We start from the raw sequence: 17,597 nt of genomic DNA on the forward strand, positions 1-17,597 counted from the left end.
CTCACTCATAATTAGGAGCTAAGCATTGAATACAAGGACATAAAGACAGGAACAATAGACACTGGGGGCTACTAGAGGGGAAAGGTGGGAGAGGGTCAAAGTTTGAAAATTACCTATCTGGTACCATGCTGTCTACCTAGTTAATGAGATCATTTGTATATCAACCCTCAGCGACATGCAATTTTCTCATATAGCAAACCTGCACATGTATCTTCTGAACTTAAAACCTAAAATCCTGAAATTTTAATATTTTAGAAAAGTACTTTAAAAATGTATATAAAAACATATATATGTATCCATATACTATATATATACATATACACACACAGTATACATCTGCATATATATTTTCTTTTGCTTCAGATTCCAATATAGCTTGACCAAGCAGTGTTTTCCAGAGTTAGTTGACTGCTAATTGGCTGACTTAAAAGATACGATGCCGTCTCTGATTGGTTGACTTTCAGAAACATGTTTACTAAAATAAATTTTCACTTCAGTGAGTGGTTGAACAGGCTTAAACGAACGATGAACTTATAGTAACAATTAAGATGGAATCAGTGCACTAAAACATATTTCCTCATCTCTAAAAACTGTGAAGAAAACACAAAATTCGTAAAACAACTCCCTAAACACTCTGGAAAGTTCATAATATCAGGGATATCACAGGAAAGCCAAAGATTGAAGAATGAACAATATAGGAGTGAATATCCTTTATTTCCTTCTACTTTTATCTCCCATCTTTGACCATAGGTGACCTCCATGTAGAAATGCTCATCATATTCAGAACATAAATCCTACAAGAGAAATACTGTCTTTTTGGCTGTAAGACCAAGAAAATGCAGCCTTGTGAATATAAGAGTGTGAAAGAAAACTTTGTTTATATTTTCTTATATGCACTTATTTTTACTTTCTCCATACAGTGGTGTGGTGGCAAAAAAGCCAAAACCCTGAGAGCAAAAAATGTATTTTTGTCCTGAAGAATCAGGAAAGGAAGACATAAGATCTCAAGAGGGAGGGAATGTTCATCATTTTTTTAACTCTGCTCTTTCTCTTGACATGTTTCCCCACTGGTGGCCCTGATATTCCTTTCCACAGCCAGAAAGAGAAAGTGTAGGGGAATTCTTGTAAAGGGAAAAGCTGGAGAAGAGGATCTCCCAATTCTGTGTATGAACTAACACAAGACCCAAGCTGACCCCTGTGCTGTGTATGTGTGGAACAGAACTGAAGTAACACCAAAAGTTTGAAAACTGAATTCAGATTAGAATTACTGTCCACAGAAGACAAGATGGAATTTGTCTTCTGAATATGAATGGATTGATTGTCTACTGGAACAATAATAGCAACAAGCACAACCTCTTCCAAAGTGTAGTAATGGGATGCAGAGTCTTACAATATAATGTCCAAAATATCCAGGATACAATCCAAAATTAGTTAATATAAAAACTAGGAAGATATGACTGGTTCCCAAGGGGAAAGACAAGAACTTCCAAAGCTAAAATTATCCAAGTGTTGTAATCATTAAAGTTTAAAATCATTTAAACTTTAAAGCAACCATTATATCCTCATGTCATTACAGAAAAGTAAACTCTATTTCAATGCGTGAAAATACAGAATTTTTCAACAGAGAAATAGAAACTGGAAGAATTAAGTAAACATAATAAAAATTGAAGAGCAATCAGGCATGATGGTGTGTGTCTGTAGCCCCAGCTACTTGGGAGGCTGAGGCAGGAGGATTGCTTGAGGCCAGGAGTTTGAGGCTGCTGTGTGCTATGATTGTGCCTCTCAATAGCCACTGCACTTCAGCCTGGGAAACACAGGAAGATCCTGTCTCTAGAAAAAGGAAAGGAAAGGCAGAAAATAAAAGAGAAAAGAGAAAAGAAAAGAAAAAAGAAGAGAGGAGAGGAGAAGGGAAAGGAAAGGAGAAAGGAAAGAAAAAGAGAAAGGAAAGAAAAGGAGAAAGGAAAGGAAGGGAGAAAGGGAAGGAAAGGGAAGGGGAGGGGAGGGGAGCGGAGGGGAGATGGGAAGAGGAGGAGAGGAGGGGAGGGGAGATGGGAAGAGAAGGGAAGGGAAGGGAATGCAAGAAAAGGGAAGGAAAAAGGAAAAGAAAGGACCTGATGAGCATTTCTACATGGAGGTCACCTATGGTCAAAGGTGGGAGATAAAAGTTGAAGGAAATAAAGGATATTCACTCCTATATTGTTCATTCTTCAATCTTTGGCTTTTCTATGATACCGCTGGTATTATGAACTTTCCAGAGTGTTTAGGGAATTGTTTTATGAATTTTGTATTTTGTTCACAGTTGTTAGAGATGTTTAAGGAAATAATGACCAAAATCTTCTCAGGATAGTTAATACTCAAATTTTCAGATTCAGGAAGTTCAGCAAACCCCAAATATGATAAACTTAGAGAAAACAGAGGCCAGATATATCATAATCAGCATCAATATCTTGATAGCAGCCAGAACAAATAAGTAACATATTACATATAGGGGAATTACGATCTAAACAGATTGGAGTAAGTTAAATATATATAAATTATAAACTCTGAAGTAACCATCAAAAATAATATAAAAGAAAGAGACAAAATCTAATAAATTTAAGTAGAATACCAAGATGTTCTAATAGTGCAAAAGAATGCAGAAAAGGAGAAACAGGAATTAAAAATAAAAACAGCTTAAGAAATAAAGTTAGGACCATATCAGTAATTGTGTTGAATGCAACGTTAAACACTGCAATTCAATGATATAGGATGTGGCAGGGTGCGGTGGCTCATGCCTGTAATTCCAGCACTTTGGGAGGTGGAGGTGGGTGGATCACCTGAGGTCAGAAGTTCGAGACCAGCCTGACCAACATGGTGAAAGCTTGTCTCTACTAAAAATACAAAAATGAGCTAGGTGTGGTGGTACATGCCTGTAATCCCAGCTACTTGGGAGGCTGAGGCAGGAGAATAGGTTGAACGTGGGAGATGAAGGTTGCAGTGAGCAGAGATCATGCCATTGCATTCCAGCTTGGGTGACAAGAACAAAACCCCGTCTGCAAACAAACAAACAAACATATAGGGTGTGATATTTAATAATTGATCTGTAAAAGCAGGGAACCCAGAAAATATAGTAGGCTGAGTTCTGAAGGGCTAGATACAAAAAGTGAAAATTCGTAAATCAAAAAAGTTGCACAGAGCCATTCTAATACAGGTTTTATTTAGAAACAAAAATTTCACAGCATTTTCCTGCTTTGGAATTTGGATTAGAGCCATTCTGATAGTTCTCTGCTATTAAATATATTTGGAGAATAGCCATTTGTCTACTGATTTTATTTTGCCAGTTTTCCTATAGTCAGCATAGAGAAAAAAAAAAATTCTGATATCTGCAAACTTTTTGTTTTGTTTTTTACGAAAAATAATGTACAGCAAAATCTCATCATTTTTTGGTTCCTTCTGGTTTAGATTTCAAGCAAATAAAAGCTTTCCACCAACATCTGAGTAAATAAGTCATTTCAATCCATTTACGCTCATTTAGATTACCCAAATGTCTTCTTCCTAAAGGATGAGAAATATTAACAAGGGGCCGGGCGCGGTGGCTCAAGCCTGTAATCCCAGCACTTTGGGAGGCCGAGACGGGCGAAAGAGGGAAACCCCCTCCAAAAAAAAAAAAAAAAAAAGAAAAGAAATAAGGCAAAAAACCTAGATAGTCTGACATATCTTTCTATAAATTATTCTTTTCTCCTAATTTTAATACTCATAATTTTCCATGATAAAGGGGAACACATGCTTAATTATTCTTTCACTCTTCTCTAAATTATTGAATGTTTATTAATGAACACATTTTAATTAGAAAATACATTTTAATTTTCTCAAGAAATAAAAATTGGAAGAATAACATTTATTTCTTCCCTTCTTACACAGAGACTGCTATCCTAAATCAATACTTTCTATTTGCATTTGAGACTCCATCATCATTCTTCTGCATGCATGACTTCGTTCCGGGAGCTATTTTAAACACTTCTTTGCACCAGGAATTTATACAGATTAAATTTTTTTAAAGGGTTACATTTTTAGGACTAAACTGAACTGAAAATTTAACCTTCTAAATTCTGTTCATTTGAAAGGAACATTATCTGTTTTAATGATGTACTCTCCCATCTGCTCTCAAATGTTAACCTTCATTTATGACTAGAAATGCAGAACTAGAAAAAAATGCCATTTTCCCAGTCTACATAGTGCATTCTTATTTTACCTGAGATATAATTTCAAGAATTGAAAAATTATAATAAAATATTTCTCTTTTACTACAATAACACATTGTAGGAAGATGCATATTCATTCAAAGATTAAATTAGAAAAATAACTTCTGAAACATTATTCATAGCCTATATCTACTTTTAACTCGGATTCCTATTTCAAAAGGAATAATCAGAGAAAAGGAGCAAAGTTTAAGATCCCAATTCTCTGGGTGTCAATCCTTGATCTACCACTTATTAGTTGTGTGACCTTGGGCAAATTATTTCATTTTTTTCATGCATCAGATTGATAATCTGTAAATGGGGAATATGACAGGACCTGATTCTTAATGTAGTTATAATGTTTAAATTCATTAATAACTGTAAGCACTGAGAATCCTACCAGACACACAAAGAAATGCTATAATAATGTTTGTTTAAATACTATCAGTCATTTCCAAATATCTGTCTTCAGACAGGCTTCGGTCCATATTGAAGTTGACTCTACTATGGGCAACGGAGATAAAGTACATTGACATTAATCTTTTATAAAACAAAATTTATTTATTTGATGGAATTTTTGTTATGAAATAATATGTTTGTTTATACCATTTATGTGATTTTATGGCCTTCCTTTTATGAGTAATAATACTAGTATAATCGTTGTTGTTATATTATGTGTTTAATGTTTAGGAATAAATAAACAGCTATTACCCATAAGTCATTTCCTACAGAGTATCTGCAAGTTTATTATATCATGAAATGAAAAGTTTGTAAAACTTTGAGCTAGGGAACCTACACCAATTAATATTTCTCTAGTGCTATTTATTTTTGAAACAGCTCTAATGTAGTAGTAATACCATAGTTATCAAATCTGAAGACTTAGGTTAAAATTTATTTTTATTTATCACTTACTTTGTCACAATAAGCAAGTAACTTAGCCTTTCCTAATTTAAATGTTCTTACCTTGAAAACAAGAAAATATATTACTGCTTGGAAAGAATAACTGGCATAGGACTTGGCCTCCAAATAAAACACCTATAAAATTTGATGAAGTACTGTGTCATTATTTTGACACTGAAAAGAGGCAGTTTAGGACCCTTATCCTTGACGAAAAGAAAAACATAAAGGTTAGCTCCCATACTGCCCTACAGTTGCCCTAGTTTTCTTCCTAAGAGTGATTTACTGCAGGGAGTAGAGCAGCAAGATGGAGCCAAACCTGAGTAAAAGTCTCACTTAACTGTGGCAACAAAGTCCATATTTGCAGGCTATGGAGGCTGCAGGGATTTATAAGACAAAGTGTCTGAGAAGGGAAAACTGTCGAGGGGAAGGCCACCTAAAAGTCTGCATGGAAGTTACTCAGTCCTTTGTCAATGGATAGGCTCAAAAAGGCAAAGAGCAAAGCTTTGTGGTTCCTGACAGAGAATTGTTGCTGTGGGACAGAGAGATGAACAGTGAAAAGACAGCAGGGTGAGGGACACTGGAATTACAGTTCATTCAGAGTAAAAAAGAAATTGGGAAGGGGATATGAGGGAGGGATGGCATTAGGAGATACACCTAATGTAAATGACGAGTTGACGGGTGCAGCACACCAACATGGCACATGTATACATAGGTAACAAACCTGCACGTTGTGCACATGTACCCTAGAACTTAAAGTATAATAAATAAAAATAAAAGAAATTATTCAGCATATTGGACTTTAATTGAGACCCCAGAAAGACTATATGTTTTAGTAAAAACCACATCCAAGAGTAAGGGTCAAGCCATTGGACTAAATTGAAAAGCAAAATAAATATGCCCTAACAACAAATAAATTCATATCTGTCCCCGTATACTTTGTGCTACTATGATAGAATACCACAAACTGGATATTTTATAATGAGCAGAAATCTATTGGCTCATGGTGCTGAAGGCCAGAAAGTCTAAAATCAAGGAGCTGGTATCTGTCAAGGGCCTTCTTGCTGTGTCATCATATGGCAGGAAGAAAAAGAGTGAGAGAGACAAATTGAAAGTAATGGAAAAAAACCACAATTACTTTTGCACCAACTTAATAAAAATCCCACTCTCTCAGTAATGGCATTAATCCATTCTTGAGGGCAGAGCTCTCATGGATGAATCACCTTCATTAGACTCCATCTCCCAGAATTTTTGCATTACAAATTAAGTTTCCAACACATACCTTTTGAGGGACACATTCAAACCACTGCAATGTCTGACTGCACTTAATAATCACCAGCAATTTATCAGTTAAAAGAAAAGTTAACATTCTTTAAAGGAATTTTACATTAACTAGACTTCCTACAATTATCACACACAATGTTCAGCTTATAATACACAATTATTAAATGTGCAAAAAAAATTGAACATGTAATCCATGGTTGAAAAAAATAGCAGCATATAGTAGAGTAGTCCTCCTTTATCCACAGTTTTGATTTCTGCAGTTTCAGTTACAGTACAATAAGATATTTTGAGAGAAAAGAGAGGGACCATATTCATATAACTTTGATTACAATATATATTTATAATCATTCTATTTTATTGTTATTTTTGTTAACTTCTGTTTCCTAATTTATAAATTTAACTTGTTTATAGGTATGTATATTTAGAAAAAACTATAGTGTATATATGGTTTGACAGTATCCATGGTTTCAGTTATCCACTGGAGGTCTTGGAACTTATCCTCTGCTAATAAGGGAGGACTACTGTAATCAAACCTTAGATCACTCAAGTATTAGAATTAGCACAAGAAAAATAAAATTCCTAAAGTTGCTGTTATTAATATTTTCTAAGACTTAAACTGTGGTGCTAATGAGTAAAAAGATAAAAAAAATATGACAAAACCCATGAAAGTGTGACAAATTTAAAATGTAATTATTGTCTTATTCCATTTCTGCTACTATAATAAAATAAGAAGACTGGATAATTTATATAAAACCAAATGCGTTTCTTAAATTTCTGGAAGCTGAGAAGTCCAAGATCAAGGCACAGATAGATTTGGTGTCTGATTCTCATCGATGGCCTGTTTCTCATAGATGTTCATGAGGGTCTTGTGCTTATTTTGGTACTGACTTTGGTTTTGATATCAAGGTGAACTGGTCCCATAAATGAATTGGAAAGTGTTTTCTCCTCTTCTGTTTTTTGGAAGAGATTGTGTAGAACAAATATTATTTCTTATTTAAATACATGGCAGGATTCACACATGAAATCATCTAGATCTAAAGACAGTTTTTTCAGAAGGTTCTAAACCAGGAACTCAATTTCTTTGGTCATGAATTGTATTTGACCATGGATTCAATAGTTGTAGCTGTATTTATATTGCCTATTTCATCTTGGGTGAGTTTAGTTTGTGTATGCTGTGGAATTGATCAATATTATATAAGCTGTAGAACTCAAATTAAGAAAATAAATAATCTTCTAGAAAATAGAACACCTTACTAAAGAAGGTATACAGATGGCAATAACTACATAAAAACATATTCAGCATTCTTAGCCATTAAGGAAATGCAAATTAAAGCCACAATAGGATAAGACTACACAGTTATTAGAATGACTAAATTTTTTTTAATGGCAATATAAAAAAAACCCTAACCTTAAAAGTTACATACTAGAAGTGTTAGTCCATTTTCACTTTCTATAAAGAGCTACCTGAAACTGTGTAATTTATAAAGGAAAGAGAGTTAATTGACTTACAGTTCTGCATGTCTAGGGAAGTCTCAGGAAACTTACAATCATGGGAGACGGCGAAGGGGAAGCAAGCACCCTTTTTCACAAGGCTGCAGGAGAGATCGAGAGCAAATGGGGAGGGGCTACACACTTTTAAACAACCTTATCTCGCGAGAACTCTATCACGAGATAACACTGGGTGGGATGTTGCTTAACCGTTAGAAACTGCCCCCGTTATGCAATCAGCTCCCATCAGCTCCCTTCCCCAACACGTGGGGATGATAATTCTACATGAGATTTGGGTGGGTACACAGAGCCAAACCATATCAGTAAGATTCTATTTATATAGCATTCTAAAATGTTCAATTCACAGTAATAGGGAATAGTCCAGAGGTTGTCAGGGCTTTAGGTTGTGGGGAATGTCATGTCTATAAAAGGGTAACATTGAAAATTTCTTTAGAATTATGCAGCATTTTGTGTCATGTTCATATCTATCTACCTACCTATTTATTTACCTATCATAAACTTTATAAACATAAAATTTTAAAATTACTTGATTGATAATATCTGGCATGTAAGAGACCATGTGTCATTGAAAGAAACTGGATGAATGGTAAATTGGGGCTCATTGGACTATTTTTGCAACTTTGTGCAAGTCTAAAATAATTTAAAATTTTTTTAAAGTTTAAAATAAATTACCTAGAAATATATAGCATATATAATTGAAGAAAATTTGATGAGCTCATATGCTGTATAATGTGCCAAATGTGCTTAGCCAAAAGAAACAGAAAGAAAGAGATAGAGAGAGTGGGATGGAAGGAAGGAAAGAAGGAAGGCAGGAAGGGAGGGAGGATGGAAGGAAGGCGGGAGGGAGGGAAGGAAGGAAGGAAAGAAGGAAAGAAAGAAGAGGAAGGGAGGGAGGCAGGGAAGGAAGGAGGGAAGGAGGGAAGGAAAGGAAGGAAGGAGGGAAGGAGGGAAGGGAAGGAAGGAAAGGAAGGAAGGAAGGAAGGGAGGGAGGGAGGGAGGGAGGAAGGAGGGAAGGAAGGAAGGAAGGAAAGAAGGAAGGAAAGGAGGGAGGCAGGGAAGGAAGGAGGGAAGGAGGGAAGGAAAGGAAGGAAGGAAGGAAGGAAGGAAGGAAAGGAGGGAGGCAGGGAAGGAAGGAGGGAGGGAGGGAGGGAGGAAGGAAGGAAGGAAGGAAGGAAGGAAGGAAGGAAGGAAGGAAGGAAGGAAGGAAGGACCCTTTACAAAAAGGTGAAGTACCAGAAGAATGCTTTCCTTCTGGTATTAAAAAATGAAAGCTGCCATGTTGTGGATAGCGCTATGTAACAGAGAATCTCAGACACTCCAGAAGCTAAGAGAGACCCATCATGGACAGTTACCAAGAAAATGGGAACATTAATCCCATAAATAGCGGGAAGAAAATTCTGCCAACAACTTGAAGGGTATCAGAAGATCTAAGTTAGATAAGATTAGTTCTCCATTATGACTACCTACAAGTCAGATGGGTAGTAACTTCATCCGTGGAGTGATGTCTCATCACACACACGGCGTCACTCACATTCAAGAGTAGATGATTACATAGGGTATTTGTGTGAAGCAGTGGGGACCTTGTGGGGTGGGGAATGGTACATTTTAGAATTGTATCTCCCAGAGTAGGAGACTATTACTAATTTACAAAAGGGTTGTTTACATTGTTAAACGAGGTGTCTTCCATTCCATACTTGTGAAATTCAGTTTGGGGGCTCGTTAGAATTACTATTCCATAATTCTTAGTAAGTGAATAAAAGTTTAACAACAGTAAAGTGAAAAACAGATATCTGTGTATGAGCTATGAGAAATGAAAAGAAACCTTAAAAAAACTATCAACAATTTAACCTCTCAAAGAGTAGACACAGACTTTTAGAAAAAATTGTTTTGCTACAAGTAACAACATAAACACCTGTGTGTTAACTACTCATGTAAATCCATTCTTTTTGATTTTGTGAAAATTTATAACTGGAGAAAACTAATTTTCTTCAACACTAATTGTGTTTCTTCTTTGTTATAAATTTTTTTTTCCTAAACTTTTTTTAGTTTCTTTTAGTCTATTCCATAAATACTTTGGGGGTATCTATGTTTAGATAATTAGGTGTATGAGCAGCATAAAAGCAAGTAGGACACATATTTCAGTAACTAAAATGAAGATATTCCTAGTAATATAGTTTCAGATGGTACATATCTGGCATCCCCAATATTCGCTATCTAATATACATGGTCCATGGCCGGTTGGAAACTGAGTAGCACACTAGGAGATGAGCAGCAGGTGAGTGAGCAAGCAGAGCTCTGTCTGTATGTGACAGCTCTGCATTGTTCACATTACTGCCTGAGCTCCACCTCTTGTCAGATCTGTGGTGGTATTACATTCTCAGAGGAGTGTGAATGTTATTGTGAACTCTGCATGTGAGGGATTTACACTGCACACGCCTTATGAGAATCTAATGCCTGATGATGTGTCACTGTCTCCCATCATCCCCAGACAGGACCATCTAGTTGCAGAAAAACAAGCTCGGGGCTTCCATTGATTCGACATTATGGTGAATTGTATAATTATCTCATTATATATTATAATAATAATAAAAATAAAGTGCCCAACAAATGTAACATGCTTAAATCATCCCCAAATCATTCACCCATCCCCTGGGTCCATGGAAAATTGTATTCCATGAAACTGGTCCCTGGTGCCAAAAGGGTTGGGGATCGCATTTGTATATCATAAACAATTCTAGTGAAAATTGTGGAATGATGATTGTCCTAGATTCTTGTTAGGAAAATCTCCATAAAATAGACAGAGCTTACCTCTGCACCAGTGATGATTAGTTGGTTAGTAAATGTGGGCTGTTTGGGAAAGAAGTTTATCTTGGGGTAGGTGGTTTTCTCCACTGAGACAATTTTCAAATTGCTGACAGCTAAAGACTGTTTGCCTGCAGCTCTCTCAGCAGCTGGGGGAATACATCTTTCATTCTTGAAGTATGGTCTGTGTGGTACATCAAAGTGGTTACTACAACAAATGTGTATTATGTCATGTACATAATGTCAGTTTCAAATATTTGGAGGAAAAATACCCATAAAATTGTATATACTTTCATGTTTTCAGTTAAATGGTTATGATTAGGTTGCCTCTTTTTTTGCATGGCATGGTTCTACACCCTCCAACATCTAGTTGTCTTGTGCTTTAATTTAGCCACAGCCTTCTTACAATATTTTACTTAGAACAGAAACATACTGGCCTAATCAGTGCAGAATGAAAAACACTAGTATTGATTGTCCATTCTTATTTTCCTAAAAGTAAAATCACATTCTCATTTTAAAAGCACTGCTATTTTTTCATATATAGGTGAAGAAAATAGTTACTTTTAATAAATTAGTACATCAGTGATATCTTCCTACGCCTTTTTCTTAAATATCCATATACATCACTTTTTTCTAAACAGTCATACACATGTCAACATATGTGTAGATTTTTTTCTGTCTTTTAAAAATAAAATTAGGTCATGTGCACTCATTTGCAACTTTTTAATATCACAAATATATATACATAAATGAATGTATTTCTAATATTTGTATAACATTTCATTGTATAAAGATGCTGTCATCTATTATGTCTTGCAGTTACCCTATGGAGGCTGTCTCACGTTATCTTGATTATAAGCAATACAGTATTGAATTTCCTAGTACTTAGGTTTTTGCACACTTGCTGAAGTATCTTGATATACTAGATTAGTAGATGTAAGATTTCTGGTCCACAGGAAGGTGCATTGCCCTATTCATAAATCTTTTTACCAATAACAGACACCAATGTAGCTAACTTCACCAGAAAAATGCTTTATCAGAAGGCTACTATGTGCTTCAGAGCATTATCAGGAATTTTAAAGAACCAAGCGCAGAAAAGTCAGACAATGAGAAAAGGCAAGGAACAGCTAATGTCCCATCACAGGTGTGTGCATCTTTCGAGACTTCAATGATATGCTTTTCATTATCATGCTGAACATAAAATGTTATGAACATTAGGGCTATATGACAATGAACAATCTTGGCTATAGCAGTGGATTTTAATCCCATTACTGCCACCACAAATGACCTCTCACCATCCTTACATGTTGTGTCAATTGTCTCAGGGTTCAAATTCCTGGGTAAGAGTTTCAAACTGGCTACAGCTCAATCATACTGTTCCTGAATTTTAAGAAGGGACAGCTGCTTCACTGGTACTTCTCTGCAGGAGTTGAGACTCTGGGTTCCCCCACAGTGAAGAAGCCCATTCAAATATCAAGAAACCTAAAGTAAATTCCTCAAAGCATACACACATTTTTAATTGTAATAAATACCATCAAATTTTATTTCCAATTATACCAATTTTAATCCCATTTATAGTAGAGAGTACATTTTCCCAATAAGCATTGACAATGATCAATTTTAAACTATTGCTAATGTGACAAAAAATAAAAATTACCGTGTTGCAATTTGGATTTTACTGATTAGTTATTAAGATTTCATTTCATTTCATATCATTTCATTTCATTTTTTATTTTATTGAGATGGAGTCTCATTCTGTCACCCAGGCTGGAGTGCAGTGGCGCAATCTTGGCTCACTGCAATCTCCGCCTCCCAAGTTCAAGCGATTCTCCTGCCTCAACTTCCTGAGTAGCGTGGATCAGTCCAAGTCTGAAGGCCTCAGAACCAGAAAAGCTGATGGTTAACCCTCAGTTTGAGGCCAAAGGCCTGAGAATAAGCTGGTGTGTGTAAGTCCTGAAGTCCGAAGGCCAGGAAACTTCGAGTTGTTGTTCAAGGACAAGAGAGAAAGAGTGTATCCTACCTCTAGCAGATAGTTCAACATAGATGCCTTTCCTCAGTTTCTGTGATGGTGCCCATCTACTTTGAGGGTTGCTTTTCCCTACATAGTCTATTAGGAATAGTGCTGCAATAAACATAAGAGTACAGATATCTTTTTGACATATTGATTTCAATTCCTTTGGCTATATACTCAGTAGTGGAATTGCTGGATCATATGGCAGTTCTATTTTTATTTTTTTGAGAAACTTCTATGCTTTTTTCCGTAATGGCTTTATTACATTTACATTTCTGCAAACATTATATATGAGTCTTCTTTTCTCCATATCCTCATAAGCATTTTATTTTTTGTCTTTTTGATAATAGCCATTCTAAATTGAAGTAAGGTAATATTGCATTGTGGTTTTGATTTGCCTCTCCCTGATGATTAGTGATGTTGAGCATTTTGTCATATGCCCACTAGCTATGTGTATGTCTTTTTTTGGAGAAATGTCTATTCAGGCCTTTTACTCATATTTAAATAAAATTATTTTTATTGTTTTGGTATTGGGTTGTTTCAGTTCCTTATATATTGTATATATTAACTCCTATTTGGATGATTCATTTGCAAATATTTTCTCCCATTCTGTAAGTTTTCTCTTCACTCTTAGAATATTTTTCTTTGCTCTGCAGAAGCTTTTAGTTAGATATAATCACATTTGTCTATTTTGCTTTTGTTGCTTATGCTTTTGAGGTCTCATCCAAAAGTTTTACCCAAATCTTTGTCATGAAGCATTTCCCCTGTGTCTTTTTCTAGTAATCTTATAGTTTTGGTTCTTATATTTAAGTATTTAAGTCATTTTGAGTTGATTTTTGTATAAGGTGAGCAATTAGGTTCTGGTTTCGTTCTTCTGCCTATAGATATCCAGTTTCACAGCACTATTTATTGAAGAGACAATATTTTCCCCAATGTGTGTCCTTGGCATATTTATTTTAAAAAACAGTTGGCTGTAAATATGTGGATTTATTTCTGGGCTCTATTCTATTTCATTGGTCTATGAGTCTGTTTTTATGGCAGTGCTAGCCCGATTTAGTTATTATAGTTTTGTAGTATACTTTGCAGTTGGGTAGTGTGATGCCTCTAGCTTCTTCTTCTTGCTCAAGATTGCTTTGGCTACTGGGAGTCTTTTTTGTTCCATATGAATTTTAATATTGTTATTAACATAGAAGATACAGCTCAAATTTCTAAGAAATAGCCATCTTGCCTGGAAATATTCCCACTTTTTCTTTCCATAGTACATGATTTTTTAAGGCTCTTTTGAAAAAAATTATTAGATTTTACCTAAAGTTGTTTTACAATGATGGACTTAATAAATAACTACAAGTGGTAACAGATCATACTGAGGTAATATTTAGAAGATATAATTTGAGATTTTATACTTTAGAGAATTTTAATTTCAGAAGCACAAAAATAGACTGTTTGAAGATGAAATAGGTGATTTTTTTTAACTTTAGTTTTTATTATACAAAAATTGTCACATAATTGGATATTTCTCTGCTCTGTACACAATTATTCTCACTCTCCACAGAAAGGCTGCTTAACTTCTCATCTGGTGATGGCAAACACTACAATTTTAACAAAATAGTAGTAATGTCTCAAGGATTTAAGTTGAAAGCAGTATATTGGTACATGGCTTTGCACCCAATATTAGGAATGTGCAAAGGTCTTTTATTCAAAAATACAAAATAAATTATCTGTAGGTTTGGACAATGACTGCAGTAAGCCATCATGTATTTTGTCAACTAAAACCAGTAACTGATGGTTATAGTGATTTTTTAAATATCAGCCAGCCTTTTCTTCAGTCATTTTCTCCAACTGACTTCTCTGAAGCTGTTGGTGAGGAAAACTGCCTTGAGCTTCCTGTCACAGTTCATTAATATAGGTAAAGCACTATTCTTGGAATTAGAACATGCCACCTCTCATACCACCTCCCATTCTACACATTGCACCCATTCTAGGGTACTTCTCTACTTTAGGAATTTTTGTGACTAAAATTTCTGCTGTAGTTAACACAGAGGCCACCCAAAAGCATCCAATAAAGCAGTTTTCACAAACTTTGTTGGATCAGTGATTCCTTTTCCCACCGTATTCACAAAATCTCTGACCATAGCATCATAACCAACTTCTATAGAACTTTGCATAATTTTCTCGACTATAAAAAGTCCTTCAATACCTGCATTTTTAGCAATTGACATTGCAGCAATTTCGAATATTCTTTTAATTTCTATACCAATGTTTTTATCTTCACTAACTGGAGTCAATGAGTACTAGGCTGGAATGTATTGAGGCAGGGCACAGCCCCTTCCCAGAATAATGCCTTCTTCAACAGCAGCTGTTATAGCATTAAGGGATCTGTAACTCTGTCTTTCTTTTCATTCATTCGACATCACTTGTCCCACCAACCTTCAGCATGGCTACTCTATCTGAAAAGTTTCCCAGCCATTCTATCAGTTTTTCCTTTTCATATTCACTAATTGTTACATCTAACTGCTCCATGATTTCTTGAATATGTTTTTTCAGTTTGCACCCTGTCACCTTTTCCTTTTAAGAGCATAGCATAATCTTTAGTTACAATGACGTGTCAAACTTTACCTAAGTCACAAGGCTGCACATCTTCAAGATTTAGGGTCAAGCCTTCTTCTCCAAACACTGCACCACCAGTAGCAATAACCATATCTTTAAGCTGGTCCTTTCAATTGTTCATCAAACCCTGGAGCTTTGACTGCTATAACGTGAAGACCAACTTTTAGCCTATTCAAGATGAACGTACTTAGAGCTTCTCCATCAATATCTTCAACAATTATGACCAAAGTTTTATGGTGTGCATTGGCATCTTCAAGAGCAGGTACAATGGACTGGACATTAGAAATTTTCTATTCACTCATTAGAACATAGGCATCCTGGAATTCACATTTCTAGCCTTCTGGTATATTCATAAAGTATGGAGAACTATATCCTCAATCGAACTTCATGCCTTCAATAATGTCTAATTCATCATTCAGTGTTTTTTCCATCCTTTACAGTGATGGCAACCTTTCTACGGTCTGTCTGCATTTGTAGAAACTGTAGCAATCTGAGCAGTTTCTTCACAGGTGGTCACAGGTTTAGACTGCTGTTGAAGTTCAGCAATTACAGCATAAACAGCTAACATCATATCTCTCCCCATTTCCAACAGGTTAGCACCTTTACTAATCTTGAAGCCTTCCTTGGCAACAGAGCATGTCAGAACAGTACAGTGGTAGTGTCATCCCCAGCCTCTTCACCTGTGTTATGGGCAACATCTTGAACAAGTTTAACCCCAATATTTTTATATTTATCCTTTAAGTCAATAGATGTTTCAACAGTCACACCATCTTTTGTTATTTTGGGACTTCCACAGTTCTGTTCAATAATCACTGTTTTTCCCTTTGACCCCATTGTAATAGCTACAGCATTGGTTAAAAGGTCTGCACCTTGAAGGATTAAGGCTTGGACATCTATACCAAATTTTACATCTTTAGCATAAACCCAAGTGAGATGAGGAGCCAGTACCCTGGACACAGTTCTCATCTAGTGAAAGACTGGGAGTTATTGAAGCATTTCTGCAGAGCGGTGGTGGTGAGTGAGGAGAAATAGGTGATTTTTAGCACAATAATAACAGAGTGATCTAAAGAAAGAGGATTAATTTAGATAATTAATTATAATAGCTAGATATGAAAGTATTTTAGGAAAAGTGTTTTTATGTAGAGTCATTCTAAAAGTGCAAATTAAAATCTCATTTACATTGGATACATGCCATACATTGCCAGTATATGTCATTTATTAAAAAATCTATTTTTTCTTTCTAAGCAAATTGCCTATTTTTCATTTAACATCAAGTTTTTTCATTTTCTAATATTTTCAATTATGTCAAATAAAACAATATGTGAAAATACACACATTTTTACTTTTATCACTGAAGCTTACTTGCTAAAAACAATTCACCACAGCTTATATAGAGTTTACAATTCACATTGTATGCATACCTTCTCCACTTAGCTTTTCCTTTAAGAAGAATGTTAACCCAATCCTAATAAGGAAGCTGCTCTGTGCATTTACAGGGAAAAAAGGCATGAGTTTCCTTGGCAACTGGAGCCATGTGCAGTCTCTCAGAACAGCTCCTCCTACACTCAAGTTTCCTAGGTAGCAGGCTGCATATATTTTATAAAGACAATGGGATAATAGGACAGTTATTACCCTGTTCAATCTTGCATGTGAAAAGCTTCAATGGGAAAGATGCATTTGCTACAATAACTGGCAATTTGAGGGAAAATATTAATTGTATAATGAAGTTGCTTCCTCTTTCCAAATCAGGTTTAACAGTTTAATTCAAAGTCCACAGTATATTAGGTGTTTACCCTTTTTTTTTACAGGTGAAAATAATTACTTTCCCTTCTACTTCACCCTCATCACCCACTAACAAATTAGCAGCTAAAGTTAAAGGTGAGCTGCAGGTGAGCACTTCAAGGATAAATAGCAGTTAGTTCACAGTACTGCTCTGAAGCAGAAAAATTAATCCGTAATATTGCATGAATGGAAGAGACCTAACTTATCCGAAATTGACTGTAAAGTGTCACAAAATCTTAAAACATCTAAAGAAAACCTGTCTACAGATCTAGAAAATATTAGAAGATATTAGAAGCATGAATAGCCTAAAGGACATAGATAATTTTAGTAAATTAAAAAATTAAAAGACAAAATATTGATAAAATTGATTATATACAGTCAATACACAAAGCTATTTCTGGGCAGAGGGGTGGGAGAGAGAAGTTAAATGAATGCATTTACATTATGTAGATTTCTCTTTTTCCAGCAAAAGAGCATTTGAAAGAAAT

General features: G+C 35.3%; 1 pseudogene; it reads right to left on the reverse strand.

Moving 5' to 3' along the window:
- Nucleotides 1–14,646: 14,646 nt before the first annotated feature.
- Nucleotides 14,647–16,323, reverse strand: LOC108516566 (60 kDa heat shock protein, mitochondrial pseudogene; annotated as a pseudogene).
- Nucleotides 16,324–17,597: the final 1,274 nt, after the last annotated feature.

The sequence above is a fragment of the Rhinopithecus bieti genome, unplaced genomic scaffold, assembly GCF_001698545.2.
Source record: "Rhinopithecus bieti isolate Rb0 unplaced genomic scaffold, ASM169854v2 scaffold_35538, whole genome shotgun sequence".
Lineage (NCBI taxonomy): Eukaryota > Metazoa > Chordata > Mammalia > Primates > Cercopithecidae > Rhinopithecus > Rhinopithecus bieti.